The sequence below is a fragment of the Sciurus carolinensis genome, chromosome 1, assembly GCF_902686445.1.
Source record: "Sciurus carolinensis chromosome 1, mSciCar1.2, whole genome shotgun sequence".
Classification (NCBI taxonomy): Eukaryota; Metazoa; Chordata; class Mammalia; order Rodentia; family Sciuridae; genus Sciurus; species Sciurus carolinensis.
The window spans coordinates 206,343,229-206,365,447 of record NC_062213.1 but is presented as its reverse complement, the minus strand read 5'-3'; positions in this window follow the sequence as shown (position 1 = coordinate 206,365,447).

The window sequence follows — 22,219 nt, the reverse complement described above, 5'->3', positions numbered from 1 at the left end:
ATCTGCATGGGCATCCTCACCTGCTTCTCCAACTGAACGCCCCAAACTGGACTCGGCCGCTGCTGGAGGCACTGCCCCGGTTTCCCAGCTGCCCAGGCCAGAGAGTTGCCCCGCTCCCTCCCACTTCACCCACTCACAGAGGACGTGAACTTCACCTCCTTGATTTCTTTCATCTGATCCCCACTGGACTGTTGCTGAAACGACTATTTCTGCTCTCTTTGCCTGGCATGTGAGCCCTCCATCTTTGCCTGTCTGTCCCGCCCAGTCATCCAACAACCTCCACAGTGGAGCCTCCTCCCTGCAGCCTCCCCTGCTTCTCCCCCACAACGGTGCCTCCCGCTCAGCCATCCTCGCCCCCCTAGGTGGCACGTTCCTTCTGCTACTCCGGAGCCCGCCTCCACCCACCCCGTTTCTTGAGAAGACCTTGCCCTGCGCCTCTGGACTCCTCCCTCCCAGAACGGCTGATCCCTGGCCCATGCCTTTACGTGAGCGATGGGCAACTCTGGGCAAGGGCCAGAATCAGGAGACACCTTGGAGGCGGGCGCCTGGCCAGCTGCCTTGTTCGGCAGAACGTCAAGGGAGGTGACATTTCTGGGAGAAGGGCCCAGTGACTGCACTGTCTCTTGCAGGATTGGAAGGGTGTCGGGCTGGGTTTGGGGCCCTCATCTTAATGCCGTAAGATTTTACTGTCAGGACTTACTCTGGAGCACCACTGGGTTCCATGTCACCAGGGATCACGTGACAACCTGCAAAAACCCCTAACAGGACAAACGCATTTCACTACCAGGCAGGAGCAAGACTCCTGGAAAGCAGTTCCTGGCACATAGAGAGGGGAGTGCAGAGACTGAACCACAGGAAGGTCGCAGGGGTGTCAAAGTCACAGATGCCTTGGCCTCCCTGCCTCCAAGTTCTCCAGGAGCCCGTGGTCCACTCTGTCCAATAGACAACAGCCCTGGCTTCCCTCCTCTTCCAGGTGGGCTGGACACCCACCAGGCTTCTCTCCCGGGTGGTGGCCTAGGAGAAGGGTCCCTGTGGAAATGTTTTCTGGATTGGTCTATGAGGGATGGCCATTCCTGGGGCTGGAAAGTTCAGGTGGCCCCAGGCTGGTTTGGGTCAGCCGTGCTCTGAACAGGGAGGACGGCACTGGGTTTGGGGGAGCCCACAAGCATGAGCAGGTAACCTTTTCCACTCCTGGGATCCAAGCAACGCGAGTCTCCTCCTCAAACAGTCTGACCACATGGCAAAATGATTCCTTGGCCATAAACTGGAAGTTAATTGACTCCAATTCATTAAGTGAATCTAATCATGTCAGCCCTTGCTGGGCTCTGGGGACAGTCAATAATGAGGGTGCTGTTCATGCCCCCAGTCTTGGGAACCTGGCACCCTGTGGCCTGGACCAGGGAACATAGCTCCTAAGCAATGACAAAGTGGCCCTGGGAGAGATGCTCCAGCCAGGAAGGAGGAGGTCAAGCGGTCAGACAGAACAGCAGCCCAGGGAGAGCACTGCCTGATGAAGAAATTCAAGTTCCTCCACCGCTGAGCTAGCAATGAATTTGGAGCTTCATCTCAGCATAAGCCGAGGTCTGCAAATAAGGCCTATGAACTCCAGCAGCCTGGGGGTGCAGCCCCGGGACCTGGGTCCTGGGCGGAGTCCTGGGAGGGTGGGCACTGAGCCAGTGACAGCTCCCCTCTTGCTGCAGAGCCCCTGTGGCCCTCGTGTGAATGACGGGCCACACACTTCAATCAACCAGAGAATGGCTGAGCAGGAGGCGAGTATTCTCAAATCTCTCATCCTGGGGAGACCCCACCTGTTCTAGCAGGGACCTGCGTTGCTTGGTGCAATGGTTGACTGACATCCATTTTCCACCCTGGAATTGGTTATTAAAAACCTGAATTTCGATGTATGCTTAATCCCTTACCACTAAGCCCGCCGATGTCAGCCTAGATCATAGAAGCTTTGGAAGGCATTTTGCATGTGTGGACTTGAGGTGGGCACAGGGTGTGGGAGCGTGTGCACTTGCATCCTCAAGGGCCATCGGAAATATTTTTATGGGATTAAGTGGCCCAGCAGCACCAATGAGGGCAGCCCCAAATCCTCAATGTTTCTTTAAAAACAAAATGACCTCAAGAGATCCATCGCACAGACCCTCAGTCGAGGGGTCACGGCCGGTGGTCCCTCCCGTGCCTCTGCTGTCTCCCCTGAGGAAGGCGGAGGGGAGCCCTGCCTTTCCTTGCCATGGGACTCTCCTGAGCACTCAGGAAATCCTTTCCCACTTTTTACAGAAAAGACTGTGAACCCTTGTGAGGACCCGGCCCCCAACCAGAAAACTCCAGCATGGTTGGAAACACACTTGGGGGACTGACTCTCTGCTCTCCTTGTATCTGGCAAGTTGCGACACGGGACTCAGATATTGCTCCGCTCACTTAGGCCTGAAAGAATCGTCTCAATGTGGGAGGCTTCTGGGGAGACCGGCACTTTTGGAACAAAGGCCATGGTGGCCTGAGGACTAAGGGAGGACCTTGGTGGCTCATGGTTGACCTTGAGGGAGGTCACAGCCACTTGGTGACCCTTGTCCCTCAGGGGTCTGTGGGGAGTCTACAGTTATACTACCCATGACATTTGATGGTAGGAGTCCTGTGACTGGCTGGCCTCCTAAGTTTTGTGACTTGAAGCACCAGTGACAGAGCTGGATGGAGACTTGGTTTGGGCTTTGTCCAAACCCTCATCTCACTGGGCAATAATCAGGGTAGAGCACCCAGCCCAGGTCCCCACTGCATTCACATGAACATGAAGCCTGCATGGGCTGCTTCCTGGGGCCCTGCAGGTGCCTGCCACCTGCGCTGGCTTCCTGGGGCCCTGCAGGTGCATGCCACCTGCGCTGGCTTCCTGGGGCCCTGCAGGTGCCTGCCACCTGACAGGAGGGTCTGGTGTGATCCCTGAAAGGCCAGCTCTCTGCACACACACACTGCGCTCTTCGCCTGGTCCGCTGCCCACCCCAGCATGCTGACCCCGAATCCAGTTTACTTGTTTGCTCCCCGGTTCTCTTCTTGGCCTGGGACGGTCTCTGGTTGGGTCTCCCAATGCCTGGTGTGGACTTCTCAGCACCCTGCCACTCCTCAGTACACGCCCACAGTTACTGAAGGATCAGGTGGAGTAACGTAGACACACCCAACTCAATGATGGGTTGGGAGCTGCATGTTCGGGCAGCACAGGATGGGGTCATGGAAACACCTGGTCTCTTAATGAACACCGCAGTGGCGTCTGGTCCGTCCTAGAGATGTTTTCCCTTCACGGTCGAGCAGATGCCCCTCCACCAAGTCCCATCAATTTTTGAAACTTATGGAACAGAGTGGATGGTCCTCAGGATTTTCACCCACTGGCTGAGGGCACAGGAGATTGGCATCAATGTAAGACTCTCACGTGGTGAATTCCAGAACATTCTGCCCTGAATCCACTTCATTCAGTTGTATTTACTGGCATCTCCAGCATGCTGGACCCTGTGCTAGATGGGAGGTCCCCAAACTCAGGGCTCAGTGTCCTGTTGGGACAGCCACCAGCAATTTAGTGGACTGTGTGCTGAGGGACCAGAGCTGGGGAAGAGCCGATCCAGCCTCAGGAAGGTGCTGCATAGGCAGTGCTGTCCGGTGGGCCTGGAGCGTGGGTAGCAGGGAGGGAGGGTCCCGGGGAGCAGGAGATGAGCCCAGGTGGGCGGGCAGGCAGCTCTGCAGCAGGGGAGCGAGAGGAGAGCCGAGGCTCCTCGCTCAAGGACACTGCGAGGCTGGAGCTTGGTGTCCACTTTGGCAGATGGCCACCTCAGTGACTCTGTTGCTTTGGTCACCTCTCTGAACGGGTGCAGTAGGATGGGGAACAGCGGGAGGGGTGAGTTGAACCCTCCCACCTCCGTGGTTTCCCGACCAACACCCCGAGTGCCAAGTCTTCCCTTCCATCTCCTCCTGAGTTCCCCAGATCAGAGAACAGAGCTGAGCCAGACGCGGTGTGAGCACAGGCACGGTCCCAGGTGGACGCCTGACTTCCCGGCCTGGCGGATTGGCAGCCCCATCCCTGCTGCCCCGCGGCCGGCCTCAAGCTGCAGCTCGGTGAGGAGACACTCGTATCAAGGGCAGGACGGCTCTGAAGGCTGTGAGGATACGTGGGAGATATTAAGTGGAGCAAAGTAGGTCGATATCGTGTGGAATAATGAACTTGAGTTTAATCAACATATCATAAGAAAAATCATGGGGAAGAGCATCTCATGTTATTGTTGCTGTTTGGTTATTTGACTACTTAATCTTCTAATATATGCACATAATAATACAATAATTTCACATGTGGCTAAAAATCATTTTTCTATAATCATGCTGTGTATTTAACAATATGTTAATAATGCATCTTCTGTAATTTGTGGGTAAATGTCTTTGTGCCCGTTGGGTGACATTGGGCGCGTTCCCATGGACAGCTTGGTGGTCTCCCCCACACAGCAGGGGCTTCATAAAAATGGGCAGGGTGTGTGGTTGTGCCCCAGGTCACCCGTTGGGCCTGCACTGGGGAAGCCCTTCCTGTTTTCTGGGATACATGGCAACCCTCCAAGCCGTGAAGACGAATCCTGTCAACCCCGGGACAGACAAAATGCGGATCTGGGGCTTTACCCCAGATTTGGCCAAGCTGGAGCCTCGTGGAACCTTGGAAGGCAAATTGGAGCAGAACCAGGAGCCTGCAGAAAGACCCGGGCCTCCAGGATGGACGCTATCCTGGTGCTGTGGCAGAGCCCCTCCCAACTGATGGCTGCTGGAGGCCGCAGGCCCTGCAAGCTCAGCCCCTCTCCGGGGAGGCAGCGTGCGGCCGGCTGCAGTGACTGTGGCGTAGACAGGCCCCGTCGGTACCCTCAACAAGCATGGCTCCTGCGGGTCAAAGGAGTTGTCCCCAGGTCTCAGGTGCCTTCCTTTCACCCGCTGAGGCTCCACAGCCAACGGGCCAGCCCATCTCCATCCTGACCCAGGGTGGGGTGGGCTTGGAGGGCAGGACCCCACCTCCCGAGCCTGCTTTTTCGACTTGTTGATGTTTCTGGTGTCCTGCAGTCTGAGAGCCCTGACAGCACAGGAGGGAACCAAGCCACCCTGTCCGGGGCGTTAGGCATGGGCTCTGGCCTGGGGTGGGCAGTGTAGGCAGAGTCGCCTGCGTCTGGGAGGCCAGAGCCTGGCTGTGTGGCCAGTGGCCCTCAGCTCCTGTCAGAGCAGGAAAGCGCTGGGCCCCTGGCCGCCCACCCTGGCTGCTCTGTTCCCCAGTGAAAGTGACCTTCAGAGCTTCGTCAGCCGGCAGCAGAAGCCAGATTGCTTTCTAGTAAAGCATAGCTCAAGCTCAGCTTCAGGAACTTTCTGGGTGTTTTTATCTTCGCAGAGAAGCCATAAAGGCGCTGGCGGCAGCTGGGCAGGCTGTGGAGTTGTCGCTGCTGTGTGCTCATCTCGGCGTAATGGCCTTGCTGAGCCGAGTGCGGCTCAGGCGGCAGCAGTCGTGGCGCGGGCAGCTTGATGTATGCGCCTCATCAACGCCCGGCCGGCGGTGGGTGTGCGGCCGTCAGCGCCTGCGCGGTGCAGGCGGCTGGGTTCTCTGAGGGCTGAGGTCCCGCTCCGGGGGGCGGGGTTTCCGGGGGCAGGTGCAGAGGGCTGGGCTGAGGGCATGGGGCCTGGGGGCCCTGGTAGGCAGGGGACCCCTTCTGCGGCCCGTCCTGTGGAGCTTGATGGGATTCGCTGGGGGAAGCTGACTTTGAAGTCAGGCAGATTCCAGTCTCAACCTCAACCTTTTAGCAACCTCCAGGCCTCAGGTGGGCGGCATCCTGAGCTTCACTTTCTCTGTGAGCCGACCAGGATGGATGGGCGCTGTTGTGATCCTTTGCCGTGTCACAAGCCGCCCCAAACTTAGAGGCTTAGCAGCAGTTTAATGCTGTCCTGTGGTCTGGCGGATCGACTGCTCAGCAGAGGGTGGTGGCGTGGATGCCCAGCCTCTTCCCTGGGCCCCACGCGGGGATGGCCCCATGGCCTGGGCTGGCCCCGCCTCTCCCCTGGCGCCTGCCTCGCGGCCGGGCTGTCTCATGGCGGTTGGTTTCTTTCGTGGACAAGGCTTTCCCAGATGCAATCAAAGGCAACGAGGGGAGCCAGCAGTGTCTGCAGGCGCTGGACCCCAGGGAGAGCCAAGGCTCCTGCCACAGCCTCCCGCCAGCTGGACAGAGAGCCCACCCAGAGCCCAGCAGGGGGGCCGGGCCTCCGCCGGCTCCTGCAGGAGTGGCAGGGCACTTCGGGGCTGCTTCACCCGTCCTCCACGTGCCAGTGAGGGAGAGAGGTCAGGCACCCCTGGCCCTGACGCCGGCTCTTGGGAACTGCCTGCTCCTCTGCCGGTGTCCTTCCTGAGGTCTCTGGTAACGGAAGCTGTGTCACCAGCACCAGAGGCCCCGTGTCCAGCCCGCCTCCAGCTGGCCACACGCTGGGGAACCTGGGTACCGAGGCTGTGGGGAGAGATGGCTGGTCTCCACCTGCTGCAGCTGGGAACACCAGGGGCGTCTGCAAGCAAAGGCGCGCCTGTCTCAGCGCTGGTGCTGATTACGGGCTCCTTTCTTCACGGGCTCGGGCTCCTGCGGGAGTGGGCGACTGAGCTCCACCAGGTGGGGAGCTGCGACGGTGACCCCAGGGAATGGGTCACACAGCTGTCCCTGTCGCCTGTGCTCTGGCTCTCAAGGTCAGCCGGAGGGCACTGACGGCCACGCCAGGGTCGCTCCCCCTGCCCGACTCCTCTGGTGCGCGTGGAAGGCCCCTTTTTCTCCAGAGGCTTAACGCCAGGGTCATAAAGCCAGCGTGGTCAGAGACCCTGCTAAGGAGGACGCCCAGCTCCTTCGGCTCCAGCCAGGCCTGCGAGGCTGCCGTGGATACAAAGAGCTGGCATCAGAGGAAAACGCTGAGCAGGTGCCAACCTCACCCCCATCTCCAAGGCGCTGCAGAGTGTATTTTTCCTGGGTAATTGGGGTTATGGGCAGCTGCCCAGTGAGCCAGGGGCAGGTCTGTTGCTGCAGCCCATCGGTCGGCCAGTTAACCCCTCCCGCCTGCCAGGTGAGTATCCCCACCTGCACCTCCTCAGCTTCCTCTGCCCGTGAGAGCCCCTTCCTGCCCACCATTGCTGAAGGGCGAAGACCAGCCAGGAGGTGAGGGGACTCTGGGAGCCCAGCAGGACATCGGAGGGCTGTGTGTCCACAGAGGCACAAGCGGCCCACTCCCCCCAGGGCAGCCCACCCTTCAGGCTGGGACGGGCTCTGGAGGGACCTTCACCCGAGCAGAACCCCTCGATTTCCCGCTGGCAGCGGGCGCGCTCGGGTGTGGCACGCAGATCGCTGGAGCAGGAGCTGGGAGCAGGCCCGGCTGCGGGCGGTGTCTTGGGGCCCCTGGCGGGTGCGAGTCCCTCGGCTGCCTCTGCTCGGACGCTAAAGCGCGTCGGGAGGACCGGCTGGCATTGTGGAGCAGAAGGCTGCTCGCCGATGTTCTGAAAGTCCAGCAGGTGTCCCCAGGGACCGACGGGCCTGGGCTTGCAGCGCCCCACCCTTCCCCGAAGAACTGGTGTGTGGCGATGTTAGGTTCTGTCCAGCTGATGCTGCCCGGGGCTAATTGGTACCTGTGGTGCCACCTCCCAGGGACCTGGGCAGCCTAGGCCGGGACGCGGGTTTATGGGAAGCCGCACCAGCAGTGCTGGGCTTGGCAGCCCTCGCTCGCCGAGGGCTGATGGACTCCTTTCCCACAGGGGTTGGGGCCTAAGTCCAAGATCCAGGTGAGGCCCGGCTGCGTCCCGAAGCCTCTCCTTGGTTTATAGGGGGTCTTCTCTCTGTGTCCTTGATGACCGTCCCTATGTGCCCAAGTCCCCCACGGCCTCCCTGGGTACCCGATTTCCCCATGGCCGCCCTCCCTGCCCATCCTGATCTCTTCCTACCAGGACTGCAGCAGCGTTGGGTCAGGGCCACCCTAATGGCCAGTTAGGATACCACCTCTCCTGACGCAGTGCAGCCCCCCTCCGGGGTCCTGGAGTGGGACTTCAGCTTGTGAGGTCAGGGGACGCCGTCAGTGCCTAGTTGTGCTGCCGCTCAGCTGGGCCCCGCAGAAGGCGAAGGGCCGGGCCTGGGGGAGCAGGACGGGCCGGTGACACCTGCCGGTTAGCAGGCAGCTTCCTCTCCACCCCGCGGCGTGACGAGTAGACAGGCCCTGTCGGCGCCCTGCGCCTGCCCCCAGCAGCGGACAGCATGCCTGGCACATGCCCCATCACCGCCCCCGTGGGTCCAAGCCAAAATTTTATTTCCCTGGTCATTGACCGGGGATCTGCTGCCCCTCAACGAAACCATTTGCCAGTCACATAAATAGGACCCACCAGCACTTTCAAAACTCATTTCCTTCTCCGCTCCTCTGAGTTGCACGTCTTAGCCTGCCTTGCCGAGCATCTCCCTTGCCAAGAACCTTCTGTGGCTCCCCATTGCCTGCCCTTCTGCAGGGACCATGCTTTCCCCTCCTGCCTGCAAATGGCACTTGCTCCTCTGACAGCACAGCTACTCCCTGCCCGCACCCCCTGCGTCCCCAGGAATGCAGTGTCCCACCTTCTCCAAGCTCCTTCCGGCTCCCTGCCTCTCGGTTCCCGACTGCAGCCTCCGGGGAGTCGGAAGGTGGTGACTTTCCTCTAGGCATGCGTCTCTGCAGCTGCAAAAGGCAGGGAGTGAGGAAGTGGCCGCATCCTCCGAGCAGCCACTGGGGCTTGGGCTTAGGCAGGACAGGAGTCTTTTCGGGCCACAGGATTATTTTCTACCTTACCAATCGTGGCTTTGAAATAGACATTACTTATTTATCTAAAGCCCCAAGCACTTTAATCTGCAGGCTCTGCTTCTGTGACTCAGCTCAGTTACCTTACACAAAAGTACTTTGAGACAGTTGTGCCCTCTCTCTGCTGTGACCTCTGGGGTAGGGAGACTAATGCTGGCATAGAAAGGAACGGTGCCCCACCATCCGACTCATTGAGTGATAATGTAACCACTGGCTCCATGGCTTTCTCTTCAGAGTTCTCCAGCTTCTGTTTCTCAGGGACAGAGTTTGTGTTTGGTTTGGGGAACAACCATGTAATGCAGGGGTCAGAGCACAAACCCTGGAGCCAGTAGTCCTGGTTCAAACCCCGGCTCTGAAGCTTCTTTGCTGTGTGACTTTGGGCAGATCACATAACCTCTCTGTGCCGGTGCTTTCTTCAGCAGTGAGATGTGGGGCTGCCAATGAGTAAATCACGGGATCATCAACCTCAGCCACATCCGGAGGCGGACTCTCCTGCTGGCTGCAGCCCCTAGACCACATCACCAGCTCCCAATCGGATCCACACTGGACAGCCCACCTGCCCCAGGACTCCCCTTTCCCTTCTCCCCTCCGTGGAGGTGGGCTCTCCCCATGGACTGGGCAACGGGCTCGCCTAGCGGCCCCACAGGCTTGGGAAGTTCCCCCCAGAGCCTCCGCATGACACGTGGTGTGCCAGGCGCTCACTCCGCTCACCGATCAGAAACAGCCCCTCCTGCTGCCGCCGCCCCAGGTGTCAATGCTTTGGGTTTGTAAAGACTTTCAGTTCTTATTCTTCATTTCCTGCTAATGTTGAAAGGCTCTCTCGTGCACAAGGGGAACAAGCGCGGGGTCATAGCGCTGGAGAGGGGAGAAGCCTAGGAGCTCTAGGAGGGCAGACCCAGCGGCCACCCTGCCTCCGCCAGCCCTCCTGTGGGCAGACGTGAGCCCTGGGCCTGAGGGGAGCGCAGGACTGGGAGACTCGGACACATGTGCCCTGCCCTGCTGCCCTCAGGGGCGATGGCCCTCACCACGACACACCTGGACACATGTGTCCTCCAGCAGGGCCTTCAGGAGCTGGGCCCTGCCTTCCTGGAGCAGGATTCCAGAATGTTCTCCCAACACCTTTGCTAATCTTCCATAATTGGATGTCCATTCTTTCTGGCGAAGGGCATCTTGAGGACATTTCCCGAGCAGTGACAGGTTTGCACAGATAGACCTGCTCACATGTGGGAACACAGCGCCTCCCCGCCTGCCTCCCGCCTGCCTGGTCAGGCTGCTGTGCGATGCTCTGGGTCTGACCCGCTGCTGGAGAAATTCCAGTGGGGACGGGAGGTGGGCCTCGCTGAGGAAGCAAGCCAGCGAGGAGGCCCGGCGGGCAGGAGAGGCTCGGCCACACTGGCCTAGGCTGCCCTGGGGACCGAGCTCAGCGGACTGAGAGGTCAGCCAGGCCTCCTCCCAACGGCAGCCAGCTGGCCTCGGACCAGGACTTCCCTCCACCCCGCGGCTGCCAGCTCAGCCCCGCTGACTGTACTTTCTTTGCTCTTTGGTTTTTAGCACATGACAAAATCGCCCTTCCCTCCCTGGACAGATCCTTTTTGGAGAGCACGGTGACCCCTCTGGCCCTTTCAAGTTCTCCCGCAATACACAACCGCGAGTCCCTTTTGAAATCACGTGAAAGGCAGGGCTTCCTGCCTCGCAGCGAGGCAGAGCCGGAGGGGGCACGGCCCGGGTGTGAGGCACGGCCCCTTCGCCACCTGAACTTCAGATGGAGGCAGCACCAGCCTCCTTCCCCTTCCCGGGGGCCCTGGTGGGTGCCAGGTGGCCCCTGAGGCTCAAAGCCCCTCGCGCTTGCTTGGCCAGGGAGCCGGCTGCCACGCATTTGTACGCACACCGTGAATCTGAATTGCATGCGGATTCAGAGGGTCCAGCCGGGAGAGGAGGCTCAGGAACAAATCCCCGGTGCAGAGCAGCTGGTGGAGGCGGCCCTCCGTTAGCAGCCCGCGTCCGGGCTGGAGGCGCCCACCCTTCACATCATCCATAATTGATTTGCCAATTACCAATCTGTCTTATCTCGTTTCCTCCATACTGTAAGGCAGGGTCTCACGGCGGCCGGGACAAGCGCGGCGCTTACAGCTCAGAGTTATTGGCTGATTGAAGAAATGAGTGTTTTTAAAATTTTTTTAATCAAAATAAGCTCTCGAGGGAAGCACTTAATTCTGGTGATTCAACGTGCCTCCTGACCGGCGCTCGCCACTTCTTTTAAAACGTGCGGCCTTGGCCTCTTTCCTGATCCACATTAGCGGTTCTCAGTGGGAGCGCAACTGCCCAGGACACGTTTGGCTATATCTTCAGAGGCTTCTGCTCGTCACAGGTCGGGGGGACACTGGTGTCCAGTGGAGAAGACCAGGGCTGTAGCACTCCACAGCCGCTGGACGTCCAGCCTCACGGGGGACGGCTCCTGCAGGGAGGCATCCTCTGGCCCCCAGGACCCCTGCGGGGGTGAGAAGCCCTGCTAGGGCCTCCTCAGCTCTCCAGGGAGGACAGGACGGGCGCCTGGTGGCCTGAGGCCCTCTTGGGATGTCTGTGGTTTTCACTGTGGCTCTTGAAGCCCTTGGACATTCCTGTCCATCACCTCAGACTCAGGTGGACCCAGGACAGTAGAGCCAGAGGACACCGACTCTTCACGGCCACAGGTGGGTGGATGGCTGAGAGGGGCAGGGCAGGCACAGCCTTCCCGAGGTGGATTCCTGTGTCCAGCGCGGCATCTCCTGTGTGACCCTGGAGAAGGAAGTACCAGAGGACAGGAGGAACTGCTGCTCTGGACGCACACTGGGGCACAGCACAAGCCGGACAGGGCTGGTGCCATGCAAGGATTCAGGCCTGAGCCAGAGAAAGTTCTGGAATGGCTCCCGCTCAGTGCCAAGGAGTGGACTCCTGGGCCTGTCCCTGGCTTCGCAGACTGGCCCCTCACGTAGATGGGAGCTCATTGCTCCTGGCCGTGGTTCCTGTCTGCTTGGCTGAGAGTTTCACAAGATGCCATCTGTGGCTAAGGAGCTGCGCGGAGGTGTGTCCGGTGCCGTGACTTGGAGCAGGTGGCCAGGACCCAGAACGGCAGGGTGAAGTGGGCCCTGTCTCCAGGCTGGGCAGCCAGCCCACTCCACAGTCCTCGCACAGCCCCCAGGCTCGGGTAGGGCGGCGTGGGGCGTCGGTGTGCCTGGCCTGGGCCCCTCCGTGGGGTGGTCGCAGCCTGGCCTCTCCACAGCCTCCCCGTCTCATGGGAGCCACCTGGCCCCGTGTGCCTCGGCTCCCTGCTCTTCAGCACCGGGGTGAGGAGTCTGGCCTCGTGGCCTCTCATGGAGGAGGGCATGATGTGGGCGTGGCCCTCGGCCAGGGCCGCACCACGTGGAACCTCTGGTGCTGTTGGTGCAAACCCACGGGCCCGTTGCCTAACGTGGGCATCAGTAGGTTGGTGCAAAAATGGCATCTTGGGTCCCGAAGAGGCTGGGAACAGAGGTTTCTGCTCCAGAGCAGGACTCCTCAGAACGTGGACATGACCAAATCGAGTCAGGGCTCTCCGAGAGAGTGGGCCGCCTTTTCCAAACTTGTTGTATCCACTTAGTTAGGTTCCCTGTAAGCAGGACGGCGCCGGACACTCAGGGAGCTCTCTGCAGGCTCCTCCTCCAGGGCAAGACGGGGAGGAGAAAATGACCGCGGGGGAAGCGCCTGCAGAGTGTCCGCTGGCCACCACCACCAGGCAGGCCTCCAAGGAGACCCGAGCGAGGGCGCGTGACAGGGAGCCGCCAACGCGAAACCAGGACGAGGAACCCCAGGCAGCAGCAGGAGCAGCGGAGCCACGCTCTGTGGGTGCGCATGGCGTCTGAGGGGCAGATAGCGCAGGCCGGATCCAGGCGTTGGGAGGACATCTCCAGAACAGGGCCGGACCGGGCAGCCGCTGCACAGTCCAGCTGGGAGATGGCAGAGCTGGGGACAGGACGAAGGTGGAGGTGATAGCAGGGTCCTTTCTAGACTCAGGGGTTCACTGTCTTGTTCACTCTCTACGGCATGCTGGTTCACGGACGCGGTCACTCCACGAGGACACGGCCAGGCCAGAGCACGTCATTACCGCCCTGGGCCTCCAGTGCCCCAGCCCCGCTGTCCTCTTGCCCAGGGCGGCCGCTGTCCTGAGTCCTGACGTTGCAGAGCAGGTGGCTGGTGTAGACCACAGAGGACACGTGGGGTGTGCCCCCAGGTGCTGTGGACACTCAGCCTGGAGAAGGCCTGTCCAGGGGCTCCCGCGCAGCGGTCCACAGGGGGCCGCGCAGAACTGCGCTGACTACCGTGCCCCCGCGCTGCAGTCCCTGCCCTGGTCACCATGAGTCACACATGCAGCCCACCAGGGGCTCAGGGCTGGCCTGTCCAACGTCACGGGGCGGTCGCTGCTCCTGGGTGGCCGTGCGCTCTCCCCCACCAGGGAGGGCTGCGGCTTCCCCCTGCTCAGCCCTGAGGTGCTGACCTTGCCCTCTGCGGTCAGTCTGGAGCCGTCTCCACAGGTGATTGGATTTCCTTCCCTTGGTGGTGGACGGGGTGAGCATCAGTCTGAGGATTCTCCTTGACCACGAGCGTGCTCTGAGACTGTGGCTGGCTTTCACTGCGTTTGCCTGTCTTTTTAAGTGCTCCATCTGTGGATGTTCATTTATAAGTTCTAGAAGATTTTTTTATTTACTTTTATGGGTTCCAGTTCTCTGCCAAAATCCCGTATCTTGTTCTTAAATGTCCTGAATGTGTTAATCAGTTACCTTAAAGTCTGCGTCTGAACTTCATCACCTGTGAGTCGCTGTGGGTTTCTTTCTTACGTGTGCTTTTCTCTTCATTCTTGCATCTTTAAAAGGCACAGGACGTGGACAGCTGGGTCCTACGGAGGGGTCCTGAGCTCCGGTTTACCTCCCCAGAGCTACCCAACATCCCCGCCTGGGTTTCCTCCCTGGTCTTCTGGCTCCTGGACTCCTGCTCAGGACCCGGCAGCAACCCTTCCCCGACGGCGGCGCTGATCCGGCCCCAGCTCCGCTGCTCTGCTCTCTGGAGCTGGGCGGGGACGGCCTCAGCCCGTCTGTGAAAGCGCTGCTGCACGGGAGGTTCCGTCCTCTGGTTTTCGGTCTCCCTGCTGGGGTCAGGCAGGCTGGCCACTCAGACTGCTCTATTCCTCAATCCCAGCCTTTCCTGGGTCCTGGGTGTCTTCCGGCCTTTGGCTGCGGCGATGCCTCCTCCCACCAGCCCACAGCCCCCTCCGCCCACCGGCCCCAGGACTGCCGAAGCTCTGCACAGCCGCAGGGCCCCCTGCCCCTCTCTCCGAATCTGCATGGCCATCCTTCCCGAGCAGGGCCTTCCCCTGGGACCTGGCCCCTCACGTCCCTACTTCCCTGTTTGGACTCACATGCCTTCAAACTGGGTTGTTGGTTTTTTTCTTTTATTCCCCCAGAATTTTCTGTACCTAAGATTTTCTTTATGACATTTTCTATTTGAAAATTGTTTTATTCAAAAGAATTCGTTCATAACAAGCTTGTCTCAGGTGACCAGATGTGGACAACTGGGAGAGCCAACCAGGTCTGGGGAGATGGCCTGGGGCCTGCAGGGCAGCACCGGGGGTGGGAGTGTCTGAGGCCTTCTCCAGCTGAAGGGACACTTCTGACCTCTGCTGCTCTCACCTCAAGGATGGTGGGACCATGCAGCGTCTGCCCTCTTCTGGTGCATTCCTTCTGATTAGAGAAGCACTTGGGAACCAGGTGGGCACGAGGTTCCCTGGGCACCCCAGAGCGGGAGGTGGTGTAGTCTGTCCCCTGATCCCCAGGGTCCTCCTCTCCCCTGAGCCGGAGGCACTGGGGCCGGACCCATCCTCTCTAGACCTGTGATCCGAGCGCGCCCTTTGCCCAGCGTAGAGCCGACTTGCCCACAGGCTGTGCTGCTCTTGGAGGAAACTAGGATGAGAGTTCACAGTGTCCAGGCCACTCCCAGGTCCGTCCTCAAGGGTGCGCCCGGCTCCCGGCGTCCACGAGCCTCGGGTCTGGGATCTGACGAGGGCTGGCCATTTGCAGGGTCCCCGGGTGGGTCGGGCTCCCTGCCCAGGCCCACACCAGCCCCCTAGGATCTTCAGAGCTGCTGTCTACTGTGGCCCAAGGGCTCCAACGCCAGTGACCTCCCCAGCGACACCTGCAGGGCGGAGCTCCCACAGCAGAGGAAGAAACCGCGCACCGTGCCTGATGGGACAGGCTGCCCGGGCCCCACCTCCCGGGACCCCGGGACTCCTGCTGAGACAGGGCGCCCCAGCAGCTGCAGTGTCCTCTATCCCTGGGATGCCATGGTCACAAACCCTCTGTGCTCTCCTGTGGCCAGGGGTGCGTGGCAAGTGTGCCGTGTGCAAACATTCTCCTCTGGGCCCCTTTTCCCCGCAGCTGTCAGAAGGCGGCTGGCATCTGGCTTCACTAGTAGCTCTGCTGAACCGTGGGGTCCAGCTCTGTTCAACTGACTCAGCAAGTACGCAGAGGATTTTCAGAAGCTTGACCTGGGACCCTGCGATCCCATCTCTGCCACCTACAGCCAGGTCGGGAAAGTAACCAGCCTGCCTGACGCTGCTCTCTGCTTGGACGACGCCCCATCCCCAGATAGAATCTCTGTCCCTAATCTGTGATTATCAATCGCTTACTCTTCTTCCAATTTTTACTGTGTTTTAAAATCACTAATTAATATACAGTCGGCCCCTCATATCCACAGACTCCCCCTCACGGACTCAGCCAAACTCAGACTGAAAATACTGGAAAGAAAATTGTATTTGCACTGCACGTGTGCAAACCTTTCTCTCTTATCGTTATTCTCGGAACAATACAGCAGGGACTATTTGCATAGCCTTATATCCTACCAGGTATTGATGGTCATCTCTTTAACCTTCAGCTGATTGGATGAGGCCCACCCACATGATGGAAGACCCCTGCCTCACTCTCTCATTCGCCTACATTAATGTTGATACAAACACAGCCTCACAGCCACCTTCAGAATAATGTTGGACAGTATCTGAGCACGTGGCCCAGCCAAGTTGACACATGGTGCGAGCCAGTCTGCACTGGAAATCCTAACTGTCAACACCTCTGAGAAGCCCTGGAAGCCCTGCACTCGCTAATGGGGCTCTGTGCTAATACGTGGCTGCAACTCCCAAGTTATTTCCAGGAATGAGGAGGAACTCTCTCTGCACCCCCACAAGAGTCCCTGAAAGCTGCTTCCTGCCCGCCCGGGCTCAGCAGAGGCAAACGCTGCTCTAATGGCCAGCCTGCCGTGAGTGGCCTGAGCACGGGGGGCATCGGGTCCCCGGGGCCCTCGTAGGAGACGCCCATCTGCACCCCTGGATCCAGCCTGGCCCCCGTGGCTCACAGGGAGGACTCTGGATGTTCTCCTAGGTCTCCCCTTGCTCAGGGCCCTCGTGTCCTCTGAATCAACAACTGCCACGTCCATTCAAAGAATCTAATTTGAAATCCTGTTTCGGAACACAGTGGGCTTCATCCGCCCAGGCAGAACAAAGGGAATGGAACAGGGGCCTTAATGGGAGATATTCTGGGGTTTTCAGACTCGGAAGTCAACAATCTGCTCACTCTCGAGGGCTCTGACCTCTCGTTCTGAGGGAAAACAGGAAACGCACGCGGGGTATGAAGAAGGTGAACACCGTGCTTCCACCAACTCTCCCTCCGCTGGGCCCTCGGGCCTCCCCGGCCCTTCCGAACCCGTCTTTGGAAACCTGCGTGAAGGTGGATGATGGAGACGAACTGGAAATGCGATCTATTGCTGTTGAAGAAGCGTGAGCTGGAGACACCCCGTCGTTTCAGGGGAAGAAGGACGAGCTCCCAGACTTTCAGGGGTCCTGGGAGGAGGCGCCCGGGGGTGGTGGGAAGGAGGACGTCATGGGGGTGACCGGGAAGGGCCCGCCCCGCAGGAACAGCGGCCAGGAGACCCCTGCAGGGAGGCTCCCGGGCCCAGCTTCCCAGCAGGGTCTGCAGAGCGCCTGGCCTTGGGCCCCCGGGCTCCTCGACCTCCCGCCTCTGCCTCTGCAGCCTGCGGCCAGGGGCATCATGTCCTTCCTCCATCTCCCGTGGGAAGGCCGGGGAGACCCTGGCCACAGGGGACGCTGGCAGACAGGAGTGGGGCTGGCCGGGCTGAGACGCTGGGCCATGGTGGAGGTGCGTCTGCGAGCCGTTTAAAGACATTACAATCAGGAATTTCTTTTTCTGGGGAAAACCTGAGATAGACTTTCCCATTTGGGCATGAACACCACATAAGGTTTTCTAAAATCACAGAGTGAAGGCTCCAATGTTGACCTAGAAGGACTGCTGCCCCTGAGTCCAGTCACCTGGCCACAGGGGCTCTGGGGACAGGAGAAGGGCCTCTGCCCTCCAGTCTGTCCCCTCCACCTGCTCCTCAGTGGGGGGCCATCCAGGAAGCCCAGCTCTTCCCTGAGGCCAGCAAGAGTCTGGGCACCTCCAGGAAGTGAGCAATGGGGGGAGAGAGGCAGCACGTGCAGAGGTGGTCTGTCCACTGCCCCGTCAAGAGGGCCAAGGCCATCAGCAGGACCCTGGCTGCAGCCCCCGGGCCCACTCCTGTCCTGCCGGGTGCAGTGGCTGGAGGTGCCCCTCAGGCCTCAGGTTCCGCTGGCCGTCACCTCCAGGACCCTGAGGGCACGCCGGCCACTTTGTGCAGACACCAAACTGTGTGGATTGGCTTTGTGTGTTCTAGACGTTCCAGGGGGACCTTGGCTGTCTGCACCCTCTTTCGGGCCAGCTCAGGATGTCCACCCAGGAGAGAGGGGTCCGTGTTGCCCTGGGGAGGAACTGGGCTGGGGAAAATGAACAGGGTGTGTGGCACCAGCTCAGAGCCCAAACCTGCCAGGAGGACACCAGCCATGTCCACCAGGTCAACACCAGTCAGGGGGCTCCTGACCCTGCGGCTGGAAAGGAGAACCAGCAATGATCTGGCCTTTCCTCCCCTCCTTTCCTTATCCTCCAGTGACCAACAGGCAACTGGACAGGCTGCGCGGGCCAGCAAGACAGGCGGGACGGAAGCGGTGCAGCTTCAGGCTGAGTTCTGCTTCTCAGAAACGTCCAACACCAGGTCCCGGCTGGGCTCACCTTCCTGCCCCGACCTCGGCAGCTTAGCTGAGCCCAGAAGAGCATCACTAGTTGAGCCCCAGACTGGACCTAGTGGTCAGAACGGAGCTGCGGGACCAAGAAGTGCCCTGGGGACAAGGACAGATGCATTTCCCTTGAAGTCCTGAGGCTCGCCAGCGTGGCCCCAGCAGGGACACTAGAGCTTCACCGAGGACGGAGCAGGGCGCAGCCGGAGCCTGTCCCCAGGCCGCACCCACACCTCAGTGTGGAGTCACGTGGGGGGCAGGCTCACCCGGGCCTCCTCCATACGGCATGGCCATGCGCTGGAGGAGCCATCTGGGCTGCAGCCCTGGGAATGCTCCTGTGTAACGGCTGACCAAGGTCCATGGCCCTGCTGCCCGTGGGCGCCAGGAGGCTTGGAGCGAACCCCCTCGATGCTCTGACTCTGCTCTCGCCCGGGAAAGCTCTCTGGTTGGCGCTGGGCTTGCCTCTGCAGCACGGCCATGCTGAGGGTCCTGTGCAGACCACCAGTCCTGAGCTGTGACCTCCCGCTGGCAGGGCCTGCACCCCTCCCTCGTCTGCTGGACCAGGGAGCTGCCCCGCAAGTGGGTTTTCATGACAGCTCGTGGTTCCACCCTCCAGTCTCACCATGGCCCCATGGGGCAGCTCTGGCACCCCAAACTCCACTTCTCCCCTAGCCCCGACCCTCTGGATGTTTGTTGAACACTCAGCCTCTCACCACAGGGCCTTTGCATGGACTGATTCTTATGCCCAGTACCCTGTCACCCAGACCGCCCTGTGGCCCACGTCCTCTGCAGCTCCCGCTCCTCCCTGGATGGAAGGGAGACCTCAGCCCTGTGCCCCCTCCACCGTCTGTCCGTCTCTCCCCGTGGCGGCTTCCCACTGTGCTTATTCCCTCTGACATGCGCTATGTTGACTTGGTTCTACTTCCTGCCTGGCTGCTCTGCCCCTGGCACGCGAGCTCCTGAGGCAGGTTCCCATTGTCCTTGCTGCTAGACCAGAGTCTGCACGTGGTCTGTGGTCCGTGGCCGCAGCCCAACACAGGTCTGCTGAAGGACTGAGCAGGTTTCTGGTCCCTGAGGCCCTTATGCCTCCTCTGGATCCAGCCTCCTGGCACCCCACCCCTCTGTTCCAGAATCCACGCACACGGTCTGTCTGGTGGGTGGGCCAGCCTAGGTCCCACCTGTTCCTCCACCTGGCTCTGTCCAGCAGCTGACCACAGTGTGCCCAGGATCTCGGCAGAGAACGCAGCAGAGCCTGCCCCGCCCCCAGCTGTCCCAGAAGAACCCAGTAAATGAGTCTGAGCTTTTTTCTCTAAAAACAGAGTTGGGGGGGGTCGCTGTTCCAGGGCCACTGGGGCCTGTCCAGCAGCACTTCCCCACTTCCTGGAAACCCGGCACTGCCAGGAAGCAGAAGGACACCTGCTTCCAGGAACTAATCCCAAGTGGATTAGCCCTCCATCCCCCTGCGCTCAGCATCGCCCCTCCCGAGGGGGCCGGGCACACAGCTCCTGGCAGCTCGGGCATCGCGAGCAGCCTCAGGCAGCTGAAGAGGGTGATGATGGGCAGGAGGCTCCAAAGGAAGTCCAGTGATGCCGTGGGGCCTCCTAAGGGAGGCCTCTGGGGAGGCCCACGTCCCTCTGGAAACAGGCCCAGGCCTCCGCGGGCCCCCGAGGCTGCTCTGGGCAGGCCCCTTGCTCGGCAGAGCCGTGCTGGCCAGGTCACCTGGCCCTCCTGCAGAGCTGGGGTGCTCCTGGGAGCCTGAGCCCTCTAGTGGAAACGGTGACATGGGAGTCAGACACACGCGCCCCTCCTAGCCATCTGCTCGCCCTGCTCCTCAGGCCGGCCCCTGTGCCTGGTTCCTCCAGGGGCCCAGACCCGGGCAGGGGCAGAACCTAGGCCCTTTCCCAACCCCAGAGCCGACCTGCCCTGGCAGTTGGAGGAGACAGGGGCTCATGACCCTCCGAGTCCCAGCGCCCACACCTCGGCACCAATGCCTGGGCAGGCATTCAGGGCTGAGTCTGAGTGCTGCTACCCGTCCCCAGGGCTCGGGCCCCTCTTCCTGTGGGCCTCTGCTCCCTTCTGCCACCCGGAGCTTGTTGGAGTTTATAAAACGTTGCTGAGTTGTTAAGAGTTCCAGGTTGCGGCTGGGGAACCTCGTCCTGCTGGCTCCAGAGGCTGTCCTCGCTCCCCGGGTGCCTCGGCGGCCGGGCAGCACCAGTGGCTGCAGAGAGGAGTGAGGCACAGGGGCCACTCGAGTTCTGGGAGCGTGGGCGCTGGGTGTGTGTCCGGGGACAGGCTGGTCCCCAGATCCCTGGGGCGTGGGAGGCCTGTGTTAAAACCCGGCCTGCAGCGGCCATTGCTAACCTAGGGCTCCCCACTGCCTGGAGCAGGGGCCTGGACCTCCTGCCATCTTGACACAAGTGATAAGTCTCACCCAGAGACCGTGGATGTCAAGGTCACACGCCACAGGCTGAGCGAGCCAGGCCGGCCATGGGGTCAGCATCCCAGCCTCAGAGGACCAGGCTGAGGCGAGGCCACAGGAAGATTTGAACTTAAATTATAGAGTGATTTGGTTTCAGATTCCAAATTTAGGTCCTGGTAGGACAGTCCTTCCTTTGAACTGAGATTTATGGTTACGTTGAATGACTGGGACACGGTTCTTGAAATTTGATTTGAAAACATCACCTGTCATCCTTCACATCTCAAAATCCGCGGGCGACCTCACACGGGCTTCTCTATTTGATGCTATCTTATTTTACAGCCCAAATTGTCATCACAAAAAGTTATTCAAAAGCCTCTGACTCACGAGTGAGGTCCACTGCTGTCATCAAGCCACCGTGAGTGGGGCGGGAGGGTCTGGGTGCGGGACAAGGCGCTTCGTGGGCGGAGGCTCTCTGAGAGGGCATGGCACCGTGGGCTGGAGCCCCCCTGTCGCCAGCGATGCAAAGTCCAGCCTCCCAAGCTGCTGGGCTGGTTGTCCTGACTCACGAATCTGCCCTTCGTCCAGCGAGGGGAGGCAGCCCTCCCTCCGCACAGGGCCTGCCCCGGCGTCCCCGTCCTTGAATGTGGGCTCTGCCCCAGGACGGGCTCTGCGCCTCTCTCGGGGTGCTCAGAGTGGGCAGGATCAGTCCCCTGTGCAGATGCCACCACACGGGAGGCTCCGGTGCAAGCTGGCCCAGGAGTGTGGGAAGACGGCTGGCCCTCCTCTGCCGGCTGCACCCCGGGGCCGGCCCCTCCTGCAGACCCCAGGCGTTCTCCAGGTTCGTGCTCCTGGAGGAAAGCCCAGCTTCACGCTGGAGTCTGCAGGAGAACCCGCTGCGCCCGCACGCACGGGCCAGGGTGGTGCAGCCAGCGTCCTCCTCCTCCTAGGCCCGGTGGTGCCTGCGAGACCAGTCACACCTGGGACAGCTTAGGGGCTGGAGGATGAGCCACAAAACACGGAGAAGACCCACCCCAGGGAATGGGCGCTTGGGCAGCGGATTAGCATCAGAATTCGTGTCAGGAGTCGCGTTTCTGCAGGCCCTGTATTTATTTGTCAAGTACTAGGTTTTTGGTGCCTACTATTTAAATATGGTTATACATTGTATTTAACTCATTAAATACTAGGTATCTGAACGGCTTCTTCTTACATACAAGGTATTATATTTGGATCCTGAGCCTTTCAGAGTAAATATCCAGTACCTGGCGTTTAGCTAGTGTCCAGTGAGTACCTACCTCCCTATCCCTAGTGAGGGGCCTGTCGCCCAGTAGCTGCAGGCCACGAGGTCATGAGCAGGAGCCGCCGCGCTGGCGCCTGGCAGCTGCTGAGCTTCCACTCAGGTGTCCGACTCGCTCCTGCAGCCATGGCCCTCCCCAATCCACAGCTTAGATCCAAGCCCCAGCAAGGGTCCAGGGGTGGCCCAGAGCCTGCCCTGGCTGGTGGGCTTTTCTTCCCCGTATCTCCCTGGCTCTGCCAGGCTCCACCCAGGGGGCCAAGGAGATGTCCCTGCAGGGCTGCGTGGACAGCCCCAGGTCTGAGGGTGCTTGGGGCTGGCCAGGCGGCAGGCCTTCCGAAGGGGGCAGAGTGCCCTGGAGAGAGGCTGTGTGACCTGAGTCCAGGACAGGACAGTGGGACAGCAGCAGGTGGGGCTGGAGCCAGAGGGGGGCTTGGACACCAAGGAACACTGGGTCCTCGGCAGGAGGCCCCTCAGAAGGAGGGAGGACCACCATGTCGGGCTCTGG